This window comes from Mus caroli, unplaced genomic scaffold (assembly GCF_978045245.1).
Source record: "Mus caroli unplaced genomic scaffold, Mus_caroli_1 scaffold_4, whole genome shotgun sequence".
NCBI classification, from domain to species: domain Eukaryota; kingdom Metazoa; phylum Chordata; class Mammalia; order Rodentia; family Muridae; genus Mus; species Mus caroli.
The window spans coordinates 28,069,324-28,081,645 of record NW_028227259.1 but is presented as its reverse complement, the minus strand read 5'-3'; positions in this window follow the sequence as shown (position 1 = coordinate 28,081,645).

Here is a 12,322-nt window from a genome sequence, read left to right as displayed (position 1 = left end):
AGTTCAAAGCATTTGTTTTGAACAAAAAAGAACACTTTCTTTGGCCCTGGATGCTAAATGTTATCCTCTGATGTTACCTAAAGGATTCTACTTGGACAAAATTATACAAGCTTTGAGACAGGTCCTGTCTAAAAGAAATGCAGGGACAAAGATGGAGCCCAAATTAAAGGAATAACTGACCAGTAACCAGCCCACCTTGAGATGCATCCCATGGGCAGGCACCAGTCTCTGACAGTATTACTGATGCTAAGTTGTGCTTTCAGACAGAAGCCTAACATAGATGCTCTCTGAAATGCTCTACCCAGCAGCTGACTGAGACAGATACAGATACCCTTACCCAAACACTGGACAGAGGTTGGGGACCTCTTGCTGCAGGTAGGAGAAGGATTGGAGTCCCTGAAGGAGATGGCAACCCCACAGTAAGATTGACAGTGTCAATTAGCCTATAACCCTGGAGCACCCAGAGACTGTGCCATCAACCAAAGAAGATACATGGGCTTCTCTGATGCCACTGGCACATATGTAACAAGGCACATATTCCTTGTCTGGCCTCAGTAGGGGAGAATGCAACTAATCCCGCAGAGACCTGATGCATCAGGGTAGGGGTCCACCTAGTGGGAGCTGCCCTCTCAGAGGGGAATAAAAAAGGAGGTAGGGGAAGAGTGGCAGCATTTGGGATGTAAATAAATACAAAATTATAAAACCTTAAAACTCTATGGTATAGGACAGTAGAACAGGATAATAGAATATAGGATAGGATAACCCTATAGTATAATAGAAGTCAGTTTGGAATTAATTTTTAAAGTTTGAAGTTAGGTGGATTTCACCATATTTGTGGAGCTGCACGTGTCACTCCAGTATCAATTGCTTAAAGGGCTGTCCTCCCCCAACCATCAAAGTGCTTTAGATAACTGGTTTTTTCTTTTTTTGTTTTTTGATTTTTGTTTTGGATGGGTTGGTGTTTATGTTTATCTTTTGGTAGCCTGCCGACTATCATCCTGTATGGAAACATTGGAACATAGCGGTGAAGGCTTCATGTAGACACCAGCTCAACTTCTCCACATTAAATGAGTTGTGTGGGTGTCGTCTGTCTTCAGCAATGAGGCCCTCTGTCAAATTGTAGAGAGCAACCCATTGTCTTAGCCTGGGTTGTTTGGGGATTTCTATGGCCAACAATTCAATTGAATACAATCCAATCCCAGTACTTGAAGCCTTATTTTGTAGCAAGAGATGGCCAGTTGGGATTTGTATACCCTGTTTTAGGAGACTTCATCAGAATCAGCTGCATACATTTTAGGATATATGCACAGCACCATGTTTCCATATAATCCCTCAAAGGCATGTCAATTCTCTCCCTCAATCTCTCCCTCTCTTCACCTTCTTTCCTTCTGTTTCTATCTTTTTTTGCCCCCAGTCCACCTATGAAATCTACTAAGTTTCCCTTTTCCACGGAGATCAACGAGCCTTCCCCCCAGTCCCTTCCTCTATATCTAACATTTGAGATCGACAGATTGTAGGTTGCTTTGCATTTATTTAATGGATAATATCCATATATATAAGGAAATGCATACCATATTTATATTTAAGGTTCTGGATTACTAACTCAGTATGAATTATTTTTTTAATTGCATCTGTTTACATGCAAAATTTATGATGTCATTTTTTAAGATCTAATAAATTACTTTTTAAAAATGGCCATATTTCCATTTTTCCATTTCATTTCTAGGAAATTAAACCATTTTAATTATTATCTACCATCTAAAAAAGGTTATTGAATACTCCACACTAGATTAAGTCTAGAAGTTATGGTACATGCATACACTTTCAGGCTCTTTATGCCCACTGTCACCAGTACACATAAATGAATGGGCAGGGGGACACCATGAAACTGAATACAGCTGTATATGTACTGCTTAATGCAGGAAGATGCTGTCATTTCCAGAAGTTTTGTCTAAACTGTTTAAGTAAAAAGCTATGAACAGAGTTCAAATACAGGTTTTGAAGAGACTTTCTACAGTATACTTTCAAACATAGGAGCTTTTCCCTTACACAAACTGAGATACAAGAATACTTTGTCTCACAGTGTTTCCCTTCCTAGGAAGAAGTCTCAGTAAAGCACTCACTTTTTCTAGGGAAGATTTTTGATGCTGCTCAGGAAAAGGAAGGAAATAATCGTCTTAATTCTTCTTAAAGGATACAAGAAACATCACTAGATATAACTTAAAGTTGGTGGTTTTTACTTCCCTAGAAGGAACATCCATACTGTTACATGCATACAGTTATAGCAAGTCTAGGTGTGTTAACAAACCAAGGCATATTCAAGTATAATAAGATTTGCTTGAAATTAAAAACAAAGTACATGAGGTTTCAGCATTAAAATCATATTCTCAATCTGAACACATGTTATAAAATCAATGCAGAAGTGATTGCCATATTTTTACCATATTACAAAAAGCAATTGGTACCCAAGTCCATAAAGGCAGCAACAAAGCAGCTTGTCGACTGAAGATTATTGCTGCAAATCACACTGCATTCATTGCTCATTGTAAAAACACCGGTGTTTTCAGAAGTTGGGAATCTTCACAAAATTGTGGCTTGTTTCTACACTTCTGTCCCTTCAAAACTTTTTAAGTAGTAATGCTAATATCCCGAGGTCTGAGATCCTGAGTCAATATATTGCCACTTCCTTTCTGGTAGCTTGAGATTCATAGTGACAACTGACCTTGTGTATCCATTTTTCTCAGTAGAGTCTCATTCTGTAGCATGGGCAAGGATTTTATCTTCCCAAAGATGTATTACTTATATTTGTATAGCAGGACTATTTCTTTAGGGAAGGAATTCAATTGTGCTTCAATATATTAGATGCTACAGGTGGAGCAGAGTCATATAATGTTATCTGTATCCTGTGTAGGCTCACCAGCTAATGTACAAGGATTGGACAGTGTTCCAGTGCCACAGTCACAGAAAAACCTATCAGGTCTAATGAATTCTACACATGATGTCATTTTTTAACAGCTGAGTAATACTCCGTTGTGTAAATGTACCACAGTTTCTTTATTCCTTCTTCTGTTGAAGGACACATAGGCTATTTTCAGGTTCTGGTTAATATAAGTAGAGCAAACATAAACATAGTTGAGCATGTCCTTATGGTAAAATTAAGCATCCTTAGGGAATAGACCCAAGTTAGATCTGGAGGTAGATTGATTCTCAACTTTCTGAGAAACTACCATATTGATTCTAATAATGGCTGTGCAAGTTTGCACTCCCACCAGCAACGGAAGAGTGTTCCTCTACAAAACCTCACTGTGTTACTGATTGCTGATAGGCCTGTCATTTTGTGTTACTCCACCATGTTCCCTTGCAGTTTCTAATATTCTTGTATACTTTTGTGTACTTAGTGTTTTGATTGTTATATGTCCAGGAGACTCTATTTTCTGTTTTAATAAACTGGTCTTCAGACTGATTCTTCTAATTTTGCAACTATTACTTTCTCTAGAATAGGAAAATTTTCTTCTATGGTTTAGGTAAAAATATAGCTGAAATGCCCAACAAAGGGGAGGTAGAACCTGTAGAGACCATATCCAGAAGTTAGGCATGGCCTCCCCTTGCAGGATAGGGACACCCACCGATCTCAAAGTTTCTAATCCAGAAATATTCCTGTCAAAAGGAAGAACAAGGACGACAAATGGAGCAGAGATTGAAGGGATGGCCATCCAGGGACTGCCCTACCTGGAAATCCACAATGTCTGCAGACACTAAACCAAACACTCTTGCTATGGTCAAGAGTCACTTGCTGACAGGAACCTCCTGTGATGGTTCTTTGTGAGGTGTGGCCAGCAACTGACCTTTGGAGCCAGCCATTACACTGAGCTCAGAGAATCTGGTAGGGAAGCTTGGAGGAGCAGAGGAGGATTGCAACTCCATTGAAAGAACAACATCTGCTGCCCCCTCCACCTAGGACACCCCAAGTCTAGCCCACAAACCAAGAAGTGTACTGGGAAGAAACTATAGCTTCAGATACATTGTAGCAGAGAATGGCCTTGCTTGACAGCAAAGGGTGGGCAGCTCTTCCTCCTATAGAGGTTTGATGTCCCAGTGTAGTAGAATGCTGAAACAGTAGGGCAGGAGAGGGTCGAAGTTGGGGGTGTACACTCATACAGGCAATGTGCAAGGGAACAGGGCAGATGGAATTTTTTTTAAGGGTTGGTGGAATGGTAGCCAGAATGTGGTATTTCATTTGAGATATAATTTAATGGAATGATTAATACATAAAATTTAAAAATACATATATGCAAGCCATTTAATTTAAATAATAAAGCTCAAACAGAGATACTGGGGTGAAAACATGCCAGTTCAGAGAGTCGGGGAAAGCACTCAGCTGACCTTCCTACTCTGCTAATCTCTAAGAAGGAAAGCATTCTTTCTCCCTCTCCACACTGTCTTAAATATCCTTCAACATAAGAACCTTCCTTTGGTTTAGTTATATTCATTCCCTTTCAACTGGTTAATCATTCTGCCACTTGACCTGGAGTTGACTTTCTTTTGCTTTGCAGTAAAGGTGTGTGCAAGGGCTGAGCCACAGACAAGAAAGTGCAATAAAATAAAAGCTCTTGGGTTGAAGGTCTGTGCCAGGGCTGACCTCAGAATAAAAAGTTTTGGTTCTTTGAGTTTTTGTTCTTGTCTTTTTTAGCAAATAGCACAATCTTGAGGTTTGCAATGTGATCAAAAAAGCCTGCAACAGATGTCAGCAATAGAAAACAGATGTCACTTATAGAAATCAAGCCCCCTGACAAGTGCTCTGGAAGTTTCCAGGTATGTCTGAGTGCATCATCATGGGACCACGAGGATTCCAAGGGCATCAGAACTGGGCTCTTGAACCTGTTGCACATGGCATTAAGAGACCTAAAATGCACCAAGGAGACCCCTGATCCTCACCATAAAAGATAAGTTCCTCACCCCTCTTGTCACAAAATTTACTGCAATATGTCACCATTTCCTGACCTTTGCTCATTGTCCTGTGTGCTTCTGAATGGAAGTGTTGGTGTCCAGGGGTCACCTGCCACTATAGCTACAAACATTTTGCTTTATGTCCAGCCCCTATTTCAGATTGTTGTTGTCATATGCCTGCCAATCACTGACACAGAAAAATAACTTGACTCAGAGCAGGGTCATGGTGATCACATGCTGTTATGTTCTGAATGACATTTGTTAATCTTAGAGTGTGCCACAAAGATTATTAGGACCCATTAATTTCAGAGTCACTATGCACTCTTATACCTACAATAGCCTGATCTGAACTGGGCAGTTCATATCTGCTCCCTATGGCTTTTTTAGTTTTTTTTTTCTTATAATTTAACAAAGATAGATGGTTGGAGCCATGGCTCAACACCGAAACCCTGAGTTATGGTTCTCATCGATCAGCTTTAGGGTCTACATTCAATAAACTATCCCTGTTTAACTGAAATAGGTGTTTGTGTGATTTGTGGGACCAATCATGGTCCTAGGCCTTTGCTCTGTCAACTGATGTATGTCAGTTGTATTTTCTTATACTTTCTGCCTGTATGCCCCAACTCTGATATTTTTTTTAAAGATTTATTTATTTATTATATGTAAGTACACTCTAGCTGTCTTCAGACACTCCAGAAGAGGGCGCCAGATCCCGCTGCAGATGGTTGTGAGCCACCATGTGGTTGCTGGGATTTGAATTTACCTTCTGAAGAGCAGTCGGGTGCTCTTACCCACTGAGCCATCTCACCAGCCCGATATTTTTTTTTTTCAGACAGAATCTCATGGTATAGCTCACAGAGGGCTGTAAGCAATCCTGATTGGTGACTTTGGTGCAGAGTGGAGAGGCCACACTCAGACTGAGGGCCATTTCTTTGGTAGATCTAATATTTCAGTTTCCTCTGCTAACAGATGTCCAGATTGTTGCCAGCACCATGATGGCTGCACATTGATCTCCTAAGGCATCTTAGGGCAACTATCAAATGCTAAGCATAAGGCTTCATGAGTGTACACCCTAACACACACCCACAGTGCAACCTGCCTTGAAGTCTCTGCCTGGATGTGGTTTCATGCACCAGTACAGGATGAAACGGAGAAGTTTTTGAGTGCATAGTCAAGCTGGCGTGAAGTCTGAGTAGATTTAATGGCTCAATTCAGGAGTTGACTAGGCCAAAGCTGTTATCATGAGAATAACTCCAAGTCTTTACTTTCACTGACCATCAGGAGTCATAGAGGGTCTAACATGCACCATTTTAGGGAAGGGAATCACTGCACATCTCTCCCATAGTTCTTTTAGCTTCAGTGGCTATCTGACAGTAGTACCAGGGAGAGAACTGTGCTTCAGGACATGACCTTATGATCTCTGACTTCCTCTCATCTCCTGTCACTGACAGTTCACAACAGTTTATCACCAGTTGTGGGTGGCAAGCATCTCTGTGCCATAACCAAAGACCTCTCAGAGAGGATATACCCAGTCAGAGATGGGATCCTATTGTTACTGCTTTGGTGTTTGGTGTTTCAATAGGGGGAATTGATAGTGTGATGACAATATTCTTCACTTGTGTCACTATTTAAGTCAAAGCCCTGGGCCTAGAGTAACAGGGTAGGAGATCTCAGCATCTCCAAGCACTCAAGTACTTGTGAATAGTGAATATATCATTTGACTTGTGAAAGCTCAGGAGTCAGGGCTCTGAAGCCAAATCACACCCAGTACAGTTGATACTAATCCTGGAGAAGCCATTTCTGTGGGCATGATGAGCATGATTTGGCATACAAAGGAATCTCTTGGCTGCTTACAACTGCTGGTCTTTCTAGAGTGATGGTAGAACTGAGACCCACTGTGGAGACATCTCAAGTCTGGACTAAACTCTTTCTGGTGTCACTAGTTTCCAGGCATGTTCTCTTTCAGGGTGGTCTGTCTACACTCTTTGCATTCTCACATGAAAGTATTCTTGTATTCTTTTACCTACAGGGGCTTGAAAACAGACATCATACACTGCCCATGTCCTAAGCAAGAAAGAGTTCAAAAAGGAAGAGGAGAGGCGAACCGCAGAGCTGTAGCTCATTACCCAGAAGAGAAATGAGCAGAGATAGGCTGATCTCCCTCACAGAGGGATCCATGAAGAAGAGGTGTGCATTGCTCCAAACGCTGTGTTATCAGTCTGGGGTCTGCAATGTCAGCCTCATCTTATCCTTTGAAGGAGGTGTGTTCTATGAAGCTGTACCACCAGATCGTCCCTATGCCTAACCTCATATCCATGAATGCTTCATAATGGAGAAGCAGAACTTGAAGCTTGGTCAGGAGGGAGATGAGAAATGGACTCTTCTGCTTCCTCCAGTAGAGAAGAAGGACTTGTATTCTGATTGAAGAATTCAGGGATAGAGGCAGTGGAGAGTGAGTTCCCAGCATGCATTTGGAAAGCACTTGACAGGATGTGGCTTTGTGAGGTTCTAGGTGATGTGAGTTTATGGTGAGTGTTTGTACTTGCCTGGCAGGTGACTGAGTGCTGGAAGCTCCTCGTAGTATCTAGAGGGACCTGGTCGACCTTTTACTTCTCAGTGCATATCTAGAAGGCCTGAGGCTCATTCCTGTTCCTCTTTGTTCGTGTGCCTTATACTCTGAGACACTAACGTTGCATACATTTCTTTTGCATCTCATTGTGCTCTCTGTTTCTGTCTCTGTCTCTTATTCTCTGACTGTTTCCTTTTCTCCTCCTTGTGTGTGTGTTTGTTCAAGTCTGTGATTCTATGTGTGCATATGTACCTCCATGTGCATGAGTTTTGTATGTTTAATTTTTCCTCCACACTTGTGAACCTAGGAGACTGTGTTTTGGTTTGAGGATTTATCTTCATAACAATTTCAAGGTGAATTCAGTGCTGAATTCTGGGAGCCCCCATTTTATTCAAAACTGTTCTTTGCCTATGTGGTCACAGTTGTCCACACACTTGTATCCCTTGAGCAGATTAAAAGCTGTGGTGATGTCTGATCACATCTCCAGGATTATGTGTAAGGTCTGTCTCTATGGTATAAGCTATTCAGGATTTAAAACCCCAGTTGTGAAAACAGGAAAAAATATAATCACAGGTTTCTGGTGGGCAAAGACCTGTGGCCTAGGCTCTTGAGAATATAAATGATTAGACTGCACCCTCCAGCCCAACTGAGTGAACTCAGAGAGCGATGGAACACTCCATCTTGATGCTTAGCTTCTGCTGTCCTGGACTAGGATATCATATTTCAAAGCTGAAGATCATCCAAGTATATAGAATACAGAATGTGCTTTCCATGGATGGGGTAGTCCATGACTCAGCCTGAATAATGTGTTCCTACAAGTCCATGTTCATGGAGTTCTGTCTTCCTAAGACTAGGCCCTTCCAGAGGCTAAAACCCTTCTATGAACAACTGACATTAAAGAAGAACCAGGTTATGTTCTCTGTGAACAACTTAGAGTTGGAGAATATTGAGGCCTGAGAGAACATCCAGGAGCCCAAGAAGGAGATAAACTTCTATAAGTAAGTACCAGTTAGCAAGACAATCAATAGTGGAATGGCATTTTCGACCTTCCTTGGTTTCTGGACTGGAGAGTCTGCAGTTCTGGTTCTACCCCTTCTACTTTCAGCCATCAGTGTGCCTTGGAATGATAGACTCAGTTTTCATAAATCTGTAAGAGACTGTTACCCCTCCCAGCATTGTCCAGGCATCCTTAGAAGCCTCTCAACAGAAGAGTGATTGTGCATGGTTATCATGCAGTACTGAGAGCATGGTTCTCAGGCAGTGGTTTAGAGAGCTGAGTGTGATATAACACAAGGATAGAATGCCCTCACTTTGGGTCTACTGATTGACCCTGATGGTATTTGCACCCTACTAATTGATGTTGCCCTAGTGCATTGGGAAGTCATGGATAGATGGAAATTCCTCTTTCTTTTGGAGAGACAATGAGACCTTTTTGGTGTTTGGGCTGCAGCAAAAATTTCTTCTTCTTTGAAATGGCTGTTTGCTGTTTGTGCAGTTGTGATGGATTTATTGAGATGGACTGTATTAGGTCTTCATGGGAGCCAGGGTCCTGGTGGGGTTAATGGGCCTGTACATAGGAATGAGAAGATGGAGCTGCAGTATCTTACTATGCAGAGGGTGTTTCCAGAAACCTACATAGCCGGCTCCTGTTGGAGAAGAATCTTATTAAGATGTCCTTCACACTGGTTGGGAGAGGAAGGAAAGAGAGATTGATTGGGCTCTCATTCAGAAATATTTGGTTGACTTGGACCTGAATGGTAAAGACGAACAGGAGCACATCAGCAACCTTGAGACCCAACAACTTCAGGTAGGGACAAGCAGCTCAGTCAGGCTAATACTGTCTGTCAACATTTGCCCCATTGGAATCACTTTGCTTTCCCCTACCATCTTTCTAATCCACACTCTCAAACAGCCGCCCACCTCATGGAATGCAGATGTTCATTTCTCTTTTTATACTCACATATTCAGAGAAGTTAGCCTCTTCTGAGAAACGAAATCATTGGCAAGTGGACCTTGCTGCTTTGCTTTAATCTGAAGTCTAGGAAGGGTGACAGATGAATAACATGCCACATTCATGCAAGTGTACATGATACATGGGATGTTATGCAGACCTCTGAGCTGCTTTTAGGTCCTGGGACAGAGGTCATGCAAGGGTCATGTGACTTGAGGTGGGAAGAACCTTGTAGGGTTAAAGTCAAAATGTAAATAACAATGAGTGCTTCTCATTGTCATTAATCTGGTGGGCATGTGGGCTTCTCCTTTCTTCTTGTTATGCAATGAGGTCTCTTCCCATTGCCCAATTCTTGGTTTCCACAGATAGAAGTCAGAGTGGTAGCTTGTCAGCCCATGTGTTTGTGAGTGTTGTATGACATTTTACCCTGCTTGTATATAACAGCAATGGTTTCAGTTAATAGATCAGTGTTAACTGTCCTGTTGAGGTGGTGGGAGACCGCAATCTGACAGCTGACATTTAGGTCTCCACCAAGCATGTATTTTTAATTATTATTAGATATTTTCTCATATACACTTCAAATGCTATCCCAAAAGTCCATATTCCCTCCCTCTGCCCTGCTCCTCGACCCACCCACTGCCAGTTCTTGGCCCTGGCATTCCCTTGTACTGGGGCATAAAAAGTTTACAATACCAAGGGGCCTCACTTCCCAGTGATGGCTGACTAGGTCATCTTCTGCTACATATGCAGCTAGAGATATGAGCTCTGGGGATACTGGTTTGTTCATATTGTTGTTCCACCTATAGAGTTGAAGACCCCTTCAGCTCCTTGCGTTCTTTCTCTAGCTTTTCCATTGGAGGCCCTGTGTTTCTTCTTATAGATGACTGTGAGGAGCATCAACTTCTGTATTTGCCATGCATGGGTTTAATGCAAAGTTCCATCAGAACTTCCAAGAAGACCTAATTCCAACTCTCCTCAAATTATTCCACAAAATAAAAACAGAAGGTACTCTACCCAATTCATTCTATGAAGCCACAGTTACTCTGATATCTAAACCTCACAAAAACTAAACAAAGAAACAGAACTTCAGATCAATATCTCTTATGAATATTGAAGTAAAATTACTGAATAAAATCCTCCCAAACCGTATCCAAGAACACATCAAAACAATCATCCACCATGACCAAGTAGGCTTCATCCCAGGGATGCAGGGATGGTTTAATATACGGAAATCCATCAAAGTAACCCACTATATAAACAAACTCAAAGACAAAATCCACATGATCATTTTGTTAGATGCTGAGAAACCATTTAACATAATCCAACACTCCTTCGTGGTAAAGGTCTTGGAAAGATGAGGATCCCAAGGCCCATACCTAAACATAACAAAATCAATCTACAGCAAACCATTAGCCAATATCAAACTAAATGGAGAGAAACTGAAAGCAATCCCACTAAAATCAGTGACTAGACAAGGCGGCCCACTTTCTCACTACCTATTCAATATAGTACTTGAAGTCCTTTGCAAAGCAATTCCACGACTAAAGGAGATCAAGGGAATGCAAATTGGAAATGGAGAAGTCAAAATATCACTATTTGCAGATGATATGTTAGTATATATAAGTAACCCTAAAAATTCCACCAGAAGATTCCTAAACCTAATAATCAGCTTCATTGCAGTACCTGGATATAAAATTAACTCAAACAAATCAATGAACTTTCTCTACAAAAAGGATAAATGGGCTGAGAAAGAAATTAGGGAAACAAACCCCTTCACAATATCACAAATTATATAAAATACCTGGGTGTGACTCTAACTAAGGAAGTGAAAGATCTGTATGACAAGTCTCTGAAGAAAGAAACTGAAGAAGATCTCAGATAATGGAAAGATCTCACATGTTCATGGATTGGCAGGATTAATATAGCCAAAATGACTATCTAGCAAAAGCAATCTACAGATTCAATGCAATCACCATCAAAATTCCAACTCAATTCATCACTGGGTTAGAGAGGGAAAATTTCAAATTCATCTGGAAAAACAAAAAACCTAGGAAACAAACACTATTCTCAACAATAAAAGAACCTCTGGGCGAATCACCTTGCCTGACCTCAGGCTGTATTACAAAGCAATTGTGATTTAAAAAAAAAAAAAAAAAAAAAAAAAAAGCCTGCATGATATTGGTACAGCCACAGACAGGTAGATCGATGGAATAGAATTGAAGACCCAGAAATGAACCCATAACCTATGGTCACTTGATCTTTGACAAGGGATCTAAATCCATCCAGTGGAAAAAAGACAGCATTTTCAACAAATAGTTCTGGCACAACTGGTGATTATCATGTAGATAATGCGAATTGATACATTCTTATCTACTTGTACAAAGTTCAAGTGTACATGGATCAAAGAATTCCACATAAAAACAGAGACACTGAAATTTATAGAGGAGAAAGTGGGGAAAACCTAGAAAATATGGGCAAAGAGGGAAAATTCCTGAATAGGACAGCAATGGCTTGTGCTGTAAGATCGAGAATTGACAAATGGGACCTTGTAAAACTGCAAAGCTTCTGTAAGGCAAAAGACACTGTCAATAACACAAAAAGACCACCAACAAATTGGGAAAGGATTTTTACCAATCTGAAATCTGATATGGGACTAATATCCAATATATACAAAGAGCTCAAGATGTTGGACTTCAGAAATACAAACAACCCCATTAAAATACGGTGTACAGAGCTAAACAATGAATTCTCAACTGAGGAAGTACATGAGGCTGAGAGGCTGAGAAGTATATGAAAAAATGTTCAACATCCTTACTGATCAGGGAAATGCAAATCAAAACAACCCTGAGATTCCA